The following is a 9782-nucleotide window of genomic DNA, read 5'->3' on the forward strand; positions in this document are numbered from 1 at the left end:
ATAACTGAGGATGAAGCTTCCCCATGAGGACTTCCCTGGCCCTGCAAAATATTTAGTATCTACATTAGATAGAATCCTAAATACTGAAAGTTGAGTATCTTGCATTTTTTATACTGTTACTTTATTTATAGGTATTTTCTTGACTAGATGATAAGCCTCTTGACTGTGAGAACCAAGTCTTTCAGATTTGTGTCATACACCCTCCAGAGTGCCTTCCCCTGTGCACTGTCTGTAAGTGTCCACGTTCCTTCACGTGGAAATCAGCATTCTGCACTGGAGGACTGTCTCAGACGATGGCAGTGTTCTTTACAAAGACTGAGAATTCCAGAGTGTCCATAACAGCATCTGTCATTATCTTTGTATTCCTGTAGATGTTTTTTAGAGTTACACTGCCAATTGATAACGTTACTTACTAAGGGGTCGGGGACGCGGTGGAAAATATTGCTTACTGCCCTGAGTAGGCTCTTACACATGTAACAGGCCAGATTTTCACATGCTTCTCTGCCTCCTGCTTGTAGTTCTGCTCCTTTTACTTACTACAGCTAGTTGCATTTGTCCCTCATTACCTGCAGGGGGTACTGTTCCTAACAGATGCTGCTGTAACACCATATATATTTATGGTAGGGAAAACACCTGTTCATTGATCAAAATTGGGCCACACATGTATGAACATGTTCATGAAACACCAGAATTCTTCTGACAAAACAGTTGAGAACCAAAGGATAGGAGGTCTGATGGGCCATTGCATAAAAGTTCCTGTCTAATTACTACCTTTTCACCTCAACTAAGAGTTACATTTTTGAAGTTTTCAAAGACAGCAAAGAGATGCACACATATATAATAGTTTATCCATCAGATGTTTATATTAAATCTAACGAAGCAAGAATTCACTAGTGTATTTTATCCCAAATTATTTTGAAATCCCATTTGAGTACATTTCTGTATGAACAGATTCACTGACGGGTCCAAAAATGACCTTCATTTTGGGGCAAATTTCTAAATAGGGGAGATCTTGGGAAGTTATATGTTGCTCTGATTAGTAGCTTTATAAATACTTGGAAAAATACTCAGGGGATATTAAATGAAATAATTCCAAAATACCAGATTGATTCTATTAGTGTTGGTAACCATTCTGCTCCACTTCTCTGTCCAACGAATGTCAAATTCTCAATCTCTCCTCTCCTCGTTCTTGTTCTTTTTCTCAACTAGAGGATATTTAAACATTGTCATCTCTTCTCAAATTTTCTGCTGCCTCTTTGTTATGCATTTTCTCAGTTGGTGATCTTATTTCCACTGAATCACCCACCACTGCTGTTACCCATTCACCTGCATCTATCTCATATATTCTGTCTTCCTTCCTATTACTATGGATGAACTGTGTGTTTTTGTTATTTTTTTTAAGATTTATTTATTTATTTGAGAGAGAGCAAGAGAGTGAGGGGAGGGGCAGAGGGAGAGAATCTCAACCAGACTTTCTGCTGAGTGTGGAGCCTGACCTGGGGCTTGATCCCAGGACCACAAGATCATGACCTGAGCTGAAATCAAGAGTCGGACACTCAACTGACTGAGCCACCAGGTGGCCCGAACTGTTCATGTTTTGATGTAACTTCTCCCTGGGCAGAAGACTTCAGCTCTCCCTCCTCAAGGTTATCATGGCAGTATTATCCACTGTTTCTCTGCATTATCATTGTTTCTACCTCTACTGGATTATAACCACCAGTTTACAAATTTTTAGTACTTTCTCCCATCTTAGCAAAGCAAACCCTCTCCTTGATCTAACATTTACTACAGCTACCACCACTCACGACTCTCTTTTCTCTTAACAGCAGAGCTGGAAGGGCCTGCACACTGTTGCTTTCCAAACTGGCTTACCATCTGCACATGAAATGCTCTAGGGAAGCTTTCAGTCTCCACCACACCACTGAAGCACCTCTTGCCAACACCACTGCTTAGACTTCGTGTGGCTTGTGTGAAGAACTCATTTCCATTACTCATGTTACTTGATCTACAAGCAACTAATAAGCTCTTTCCTAATGATTCACTTCTTCACTTGGTTTCCAGAATGCCAACATCTGCTGATTTTCTTTCTTTCTTTTTTTTTTTTTTTTGCTGATTTTCATCCTACTTCAAGGTTGCTCCTTCTCCACGTCTTTTCTGTGGTCTTATCTGACCTCTAAAGTTGGATTTCCCCAGGCCCAGTTCTTGGACTACTCCTCTCTAGATTCACTCATTCCTTAGTGAGCTCATGAATTTCACAGTGATAAATACCAATATGGTGGTGACTCCCAAATGTATATAGCCAGCCTACGTATTTCTTGGGCACCAGTCTTATTTCAACCACAGAAATGCAGATCAGCCAATGCCATTTCTCTGCTCAGATTTTACCCATGGTTTTCCATGTCGCTCAGAACAAAAGCCGGAGACCTCTCAGTGGTCTGTAGGGCCCCACCTGAGCTGATCTCCCACTGCCTCCTTGCCTTGTTCCCTCTGGCTCTCCCCGTCACTCCCTCTGCCACACCCTTTCTGATCTTCCTCCTATTCTTCAACCTTGGCCAGGGTCCTCTTGCCTCAAGGCATTTGAGCTGACTGTCCCTCCAGATGTCTCTGACTCACTCTCCAGCTCTCTGAAATCTTTGGTTGAATCTTGGCTTCTGAGTAAGGCCTCCCTGACCACCCTCTTCATCACACCCCCACCATGTTATCACATTCCACTTCTTGTTTTGTTTTTCTTCACAGCACTTAGCACTACCTAACATGCCATATATTTTAATTATGTATTTATTGTATATCTCCACCCACTAGAACATAAGGTGTCTGAGGTCAGAGATTTTTGCCTGTTTTGCTGTTTATCGCTGTCTCCCCAGCACACAACCCTTGGCAAATACTGTATGTTCAGTATATTGGCATTTCTCAAAGTTTGGCACCCAGACCAGCAGCATTAGAATGACCTGGGAACGTTTTAGGAACATGTTAGAAAGGCCAGTTCTGGGCACCTGGGTGGCTCAGTTGGTTAAGCGACTGCCTTCGGCTCAGGTCATGATCCTGGAGTCCCGGGATCGAGTCCCACATCAGGCTCCCTGCTCAGCAGGGAGTCTGCTTCTCCCTCTGACCCTCCTCCCTCTCATGCTCTCTCTCTCATTGTCTCTCTCGCAAATAAATCTTAAAAAAAAAAAAGAAAAAAAGAAAGGCCAGTTCTTCGGCCCAACTGCACTCCCACTGAATTTGAAACTCTGGCGGACAGGGTCCAATAATCTGTGCTTTGATGAGCCCTCCCTCCAGGTAATTCTTAATTTCTGCAAATTTTGAAAAAATCATTGTTGATGAATGTTTACTGAATGAGAGAAGCAATGAGAAAATTTTTATTCCTGTTATCCTTTGACAACTACAGCAGTCACAACTTTGGGTTAAAATGTCATGCAAATAAATGAGTAAACTCACTTCGTAGAATATGTTTTTCTAGTATGAGTCATAATAAATTGAATAAGAAAAAGTTCTAGTTTATCATGTAGAAAATAAAAAACCTACACATTATCCTAAGCCATGAATCAAATATTTTGAAAAATGGTATACTTAGAGAGTCGTAACTGAATCTATGAAATTAATTTATGGTTTTAATTCAGTTTTAGTTGAAACTTGTGTTAAATATTAGTTCCAAGAACTTTGTCCTGTGATTTAAAACTGTAACAAAGCTGTTATGAATCAACTTAGTTCCCTTGGTCTTGCCTTGTTCTTAGACGTTTGACTCTAATTTTCTTAGGTTCAACTACCCTATGTCTGTATGTTCCCCACATCCAAATAATCACACCACATGTGAGCATCTGTTCCACACTTGAAGCTTGGGATACACATTCTGCTGTTAATGAGATGGGGCAGAGAATGTATTTAGGTTTGCAAAATCTCACATGTTCTGTGATTATGAAGCAAGCTGAAACTTCCTCTGTTCTGTCTGTGCATGAAGTTATAATAACCCTTTCTAGGGAGAGCAAATGTCTCTGTTAGCCCAGGACAATCTGCATTTATACCCCGTATCCTGATGTAATTATTATCAGCATCCTAAAAGTGTGATGATCAATTATATGGCCACCCTACTTTATCTTATATAAATATATAAATATATGTAAGTTTTTATTTATAATATTTATATATAAATATATAAAAATATGTATAAATATTTAAACATATACTTATAAATGTATATAAATATAAATATACACATATATATAAAATGTGCACCTTTAGTCTACATTTTTCCACAATGTATAAAGAATATTGGAAACCAGGGTTCTAAATATCTCTGATATTCACTAGCAACATTAACCTTGGAATGTCATTAAAAAATTCTAGATATTAGTCCTTTCAATGCTATAGTGAGGAAGGAAACTTTTGTTATAATGTGTATAGACAAGTATTATATGGCATTATATTTTACCAAGAATTTCCACTTATTAAAATGGCATTTTCTTTGCATTGAATTTCATTAAGGTGTCTTCCAATTCTGATCCTAAATTCTGGTATCAATTTCTGAAGATGTCATGTTTCTTAGTGTATTATCAGGATAATGTTTTGATATTACTGCTGCAGACAGAAAAATGAAAAGCACAATTACAAACAGATTGCTTTGCCTGATTTCTTTCCTTTAGTGAGTTAGCTAATCCTTTCATTCATTTGACATTATGACATTAGGAAGCTACCACCACAGACCCCACGCCTATAAAGAGGGTAGATGTGCACAGAATTATCACTGTGTGTGATTAGGATTTGGGGTTAGGTTCTGTGGACTGGCGCTCCACAGGAGTTTTTAGCTTGCATCACGTTTTTGGGCAAAACTAAAATGTAAATAAGATAAATCCACATACCTTACTGAGTAAATGCACTAATAGGCTTAATTAAGTTCTTTTCCTTTAAGAATTCAAATCTCATATGTAAATTGTACATAAGTATGAACCAGGTCTTGTCAGCGTGTGACTACTCCTTTGGAATGATTTTTAAGGTTATCAGGCTTTAAAAAATTTCAGTTGGTCTTGCTTACTAATTTGTTGAGAATTTAAAAGTTTACTGATGGAGTGATGTCATCTCCCCTAGGCTTTACCATCATAGATTGTTTTAATGGAAAAATACATGACAGTTGGGGGGAATGAATGTCCTGTCCCTAAAACGATCTATATTGGGTGTTTCAATAATTACTGCAATTTTGTGATGGATTGTATAGTTCATCCAGACCACTAGAGTCTTGGTAACATAGACTTTCGTTTATTGATTCATTCTCCCGAGTGCCTCAATGCTCTGCGCGGCCTGTCTGTTCAGCTGTTTCTGGCTGGGCCGCTCATCACAGTTGGGCTGGCACCCACTCCAGCCGCCGTACCCAGAACGACTGTGTACAGTTCCACATGTGTGACTAAAATGCTTGCCACAAACACATTGACCTTGGCATGATACCCTGCGTGGGCGGCTTGTATACATAATCGTGACCACAGCCTGCTTAGCCTGTTTAAGGTCATATAACAAGTGTGGGTTCAGTTACAACTTGAAGTCCTGCCGTTTCTAGTCTGGGGTTGACCTTAAAATAGCCAATCCAAACACTTTACTTTTTCTGCAATAAATGCTATAAAAATTGTCTCAATTTTATAGAGTACATTATTTTTATGAGAAAAAAGTAGTTGGATCAGCCTAATACCACTCTCTCCCATGGGTTGCTTTATAACTGGGATGTACTTATTTCTAAGAGTGATTTTGATCTGAGCCGGAAGATATGCCGGGTCCAACATGATGACACATCTTCACTGTGTCAGTTTGATGCTGTCACTTGGGAAGAATATATTGAGACAAAAGTATATATTGCAGAATAACATACAAAATTCCATGCATGGTTTTAAAAATACGAGTCTTCAAAAAAATTGTCTTGAGAGTCTGTTTTCAGGCTAAACAGGTAGATACTTTAGGAACAGAAGTTTCTTCCTTTATTTTGGGTCCTAATAATGGGTATTTTGGTGAAAAAGTTTGAAACTGGCAAATCTCAATGTCAGAGATTTTCCCATCCTGTTTAGCAAGTTAGATGCTTCTGAATGTTGCAGTTACTCTACTAGAAAACTTAAAATTGTTCTGTCGCTCCATTGGATTAAATCTCAGTGATCTCTAACCTATTAAAAATAGGTTTATTCAGTCATTTACAAAAATTTGTAACTTTATTACCAGCTATACTGTTTGGCTGTTTAGTTCAGTATTTGAAAGGCAAAAAGTGAAATAAGCAAACAAATCCTTGTTAGATCGTTCCTGTTTTGAATGTCCGTTTTGAACTATCCTTATGGCATTTGTTTTCTAGCTTGTGCTATATATTTATATATATATTTTTTGTTTAGTTTCTCTGTGTCACAGACACAGAGAAAATAATTTTGAACAGAGTTAATGCTAGAAGTAACATTTTTGAGAATGGATACCTTGTGAAAAAGAAGCTCAAGTCTTGATCATTAAGTTTTCACTGATTTAATTATTCAAAGGCCCCTGACTACCTCACTCTTTTGAAAGAGATTCAGTGTTCAGAAAATAAAGCAGAGTTTTGAGAACTTCAGTTGCAGTTTTTAATGATGGCCCTGTATCTCATCGCTGGTCTCTCAAGAGACCACTCCAAGTTCACTTTATTTGTTAGGGAACTTCTTCATGTCACTGTCATTTCTCAAAATACATAGGTGATTTTTTTCCCCTTGAGCTTATAAACCCCAGCAGATACAGCTTTTTGAAACACTAAAGGTACTGTTTCTCTAGTATGTATTTCTTAGAGTGAACCTCAGACATGGCCATTTTTGTTTTCTGAGTAAAACAATTGGAACATAATATATGTCTCCCCATACTACTCCCCCTCCCCAAATAAACCAAAGCATTAGATAAAATTGGTAGCACCAAAATTGAGGATATCTAAAAACAGCAACCTGTAACCTTGGGAAATTTTTAGTGATATAAATACAATGGCTGAAAGCATGTTGACCACACAATTTTTGCCTTAAACTTAGACACTTGGAAGGTTGTTGAGTGGCTCTCCTGTGGCCCATATTAAAATCCTCATGTTTGGGAACAACAGAGTTCACATCCCATGACTTTGTTTGTTTGTTTGTTTTTTCAAATAAATCCCTATTGGTAACGAACTTGTAATGTCTGGTTCACTTCCCAACCAAACAAGCAAATACACTTTCTGAGCAGTGATAGCAATTCTATACCTGTTTGTTTACAAATTGTCTGACAATGAGTCAGAAGCCTGTGATTTTTTTTTAGTATACAAACCTTCTCAGATTGATTTAGCAATCTGGAATAATTTCCTGTCTCTCCATCTTTATAATGTAAGAAAAATGCCTTTAATGCGTTCAGCCTTTCTATCTGATACAGAAGTAATATCATGTATTTCACAGAGAAAATAATGCCTTCTCTATTCCATTAAATTGTACTGACTTATCACAAAACCCTGGTTTTTGGTTACATCATCACTCAAAACACTGCCTGCGCCTGAGGAAACATGGCTACTCTAATTAGCAGTAAATCAAAGTTCTTTCTCTCTGATGGAACAGGACTGTGAAATTGTAATGGGTGAGCTGTATCAGCAAGCATCAGTGATTAGGAGGATTGGCTGACAAGTCTATGAAGACTGCCCCGAAGGAAACCACACCCATTTAAGGAGAGGCTGGGGGAAGGACATTTTTTGTGGTTTTACTGTTGATCTCTGTTTCCTCACACAAAGTTTATTGTAATTGACAATCAGACTGGTACTACACAGGATGCTTTAATCTAAATATTTGAAGGTGCTTTTTTTTCTCTTTTTGTAATCTAATGAAGTAAGAGTTTTAAAATTGAATCAACAGAAACATAAGATCATAGTTACAAGCAACAACCAAAAGCATTAAAATAAATAGGGGCAGACTGCTCCAACAGAGAACATGAGAAGTTAGAGCACATTATTCTTTTAAATACACACATATATTCAGCAAAAAAAGGTACAATAATTAGCCCGAGTTACTTGGCTTGTCTGGCTATAGGTGCCTAAATGCATGAGATAAACAGTTCTCCAACTAATTTTGTTTGGGGCGGATAGCCTCCAAATTACAAAATAGCTTTTAAAAATACTTTTTGCATAGCTCATTCTAGACAAACTGGTTAATTATAAATCTAAAATTTTAAGTTATATACACGTATATTGTGGAATGATTACCACAGTAAGAATAGTTAGCACATCCATCACCTCACATATTTATCATTTGTATGTGTGTGGAAAGAACATTTAAGATCTACGGTCTTAGCACATTTTAAGTATACAATATAGTATTAACTGTAGTCACAGTGCTGTACATTACATCTTCAGAACTTACTCATCTTACAACTGAAAGTTTGTACACTTTGAATAGTATCTCCCCATTTTCCCTACCCACCCAGCCCCTGGCCCAAAGGAAACAAAATCACTGACTTGAAGAGGTATCTACCTGCTATGTTAATTGCAGCCTTATTCACAATGGCCAACCTAAGTCTGTTGATGGAAGAATGGATAAGGAAAATGTGAGATAGATATATTTATATGTCTATATCTCTATCTATCTAAAACACATATAGTGGAATATTAATCAGCCATAAAAAAGGAAAGCCTGCCCATTTGCAGCAACATGGCTAAAACTTGAGGATATTATGCAAAGTGAAACAAGTCAGACGGGGAACTGTCTGGTCTCACTTATAAGTGGGATCTGCAAGAGGCCTCAGTATTTAAAGTGCCCCAGGGACCGCTGGTCTCCATGCTGTGCTTCCACCTTCTGCCTCCCGTCCTTGCACTTTCCCATGTGTTCTCTAAGCTTGAGCCACACTTCTCCCTTTTCCTCAAAATCACCAAAATTATTCCTGCCTCAGAGCCTTTGCACTTGGTGTCCTCTGTATCTGGAATTCCTCCCCACCCACCCCAGATCTTCATATGGCTGCATTCTTCTGGATATTTAGGGTTCAACTCAAATGTCAACGCTTCAGAAAGAACTCCTCCAAGGTGCCCACCAAGTTATACTGTATCACGTTATCCTGTTTTATTTTCTTTATAACCTTTTAAAAATTATTTAGGTATTTATATGCTCGCTTACTATCTCTCTCAACTATTAGAAATTCCATATGGTAGAAGCTGCATTTTTTCACCATTGTCTTAGCCCCTCAAGCAGTGTCTAGCAACACATCGTAGACACATAATAAAGTTGCTCATTTTAGAAACTATTTATTAAGCACTTACTATGTCCCAGGCTCTGCTCTAGGCAATAAGGATAAAGCGATGAACACAACAGATGAAATATATAAACAAACAAAGTACATTATTACAGGACCCACTGGACAGGTTAGATGAACTCAATTCTTACAGGGAATTTTCCTTTTTAATGTCATTGAATTCCCACAACTACAAGCAAAACAGTCCACAGAGCTGTGTTCAGAATTTATAGGCTTGCAGTCTAGCCTACCAGGAGGGATTCCAAGGCAGGGATGCCTGACACCACAGAACCTAAACCCTAACTCTGGCTCTACCAATACTGGTAGCTGTGAAATATTAGCTAAGCCATGTACTGTGGAGTTATTAGGAGCACAGCTTCAGAGGAAGCTGGTTTCAAAGATGGGCATTTATAATTTACTCATCCTTTCCGGTATTTCATTTTCTCATGTACAACGTGTGAGTCATGGTAGGTCACTGCTTCAGTGCATTAGACTGAGGATCAAATAAAGCAAAGAGAGGGAAATTAAATAAGGCTAAAAAGTGCCCAGAAAAATATGCGTTTAATTAATAA

The sequence above is a fragment of the Mirounga leonina genome, unplaced genomic scaffold, assembly GCF_011800145.1.
Source record: "Mirounga leonina isolate KUSES-001 unplaced genomic scaffold, KU_Mleo_1.0 Mir_152, whole genome shotgun sequence".
Classification (NCBI taxonomy): Eukaryota; Metazoa; Chordata; class Mammalia; order Carnivora; family Phocidae; genus Mirounga; species Mirounga leonina.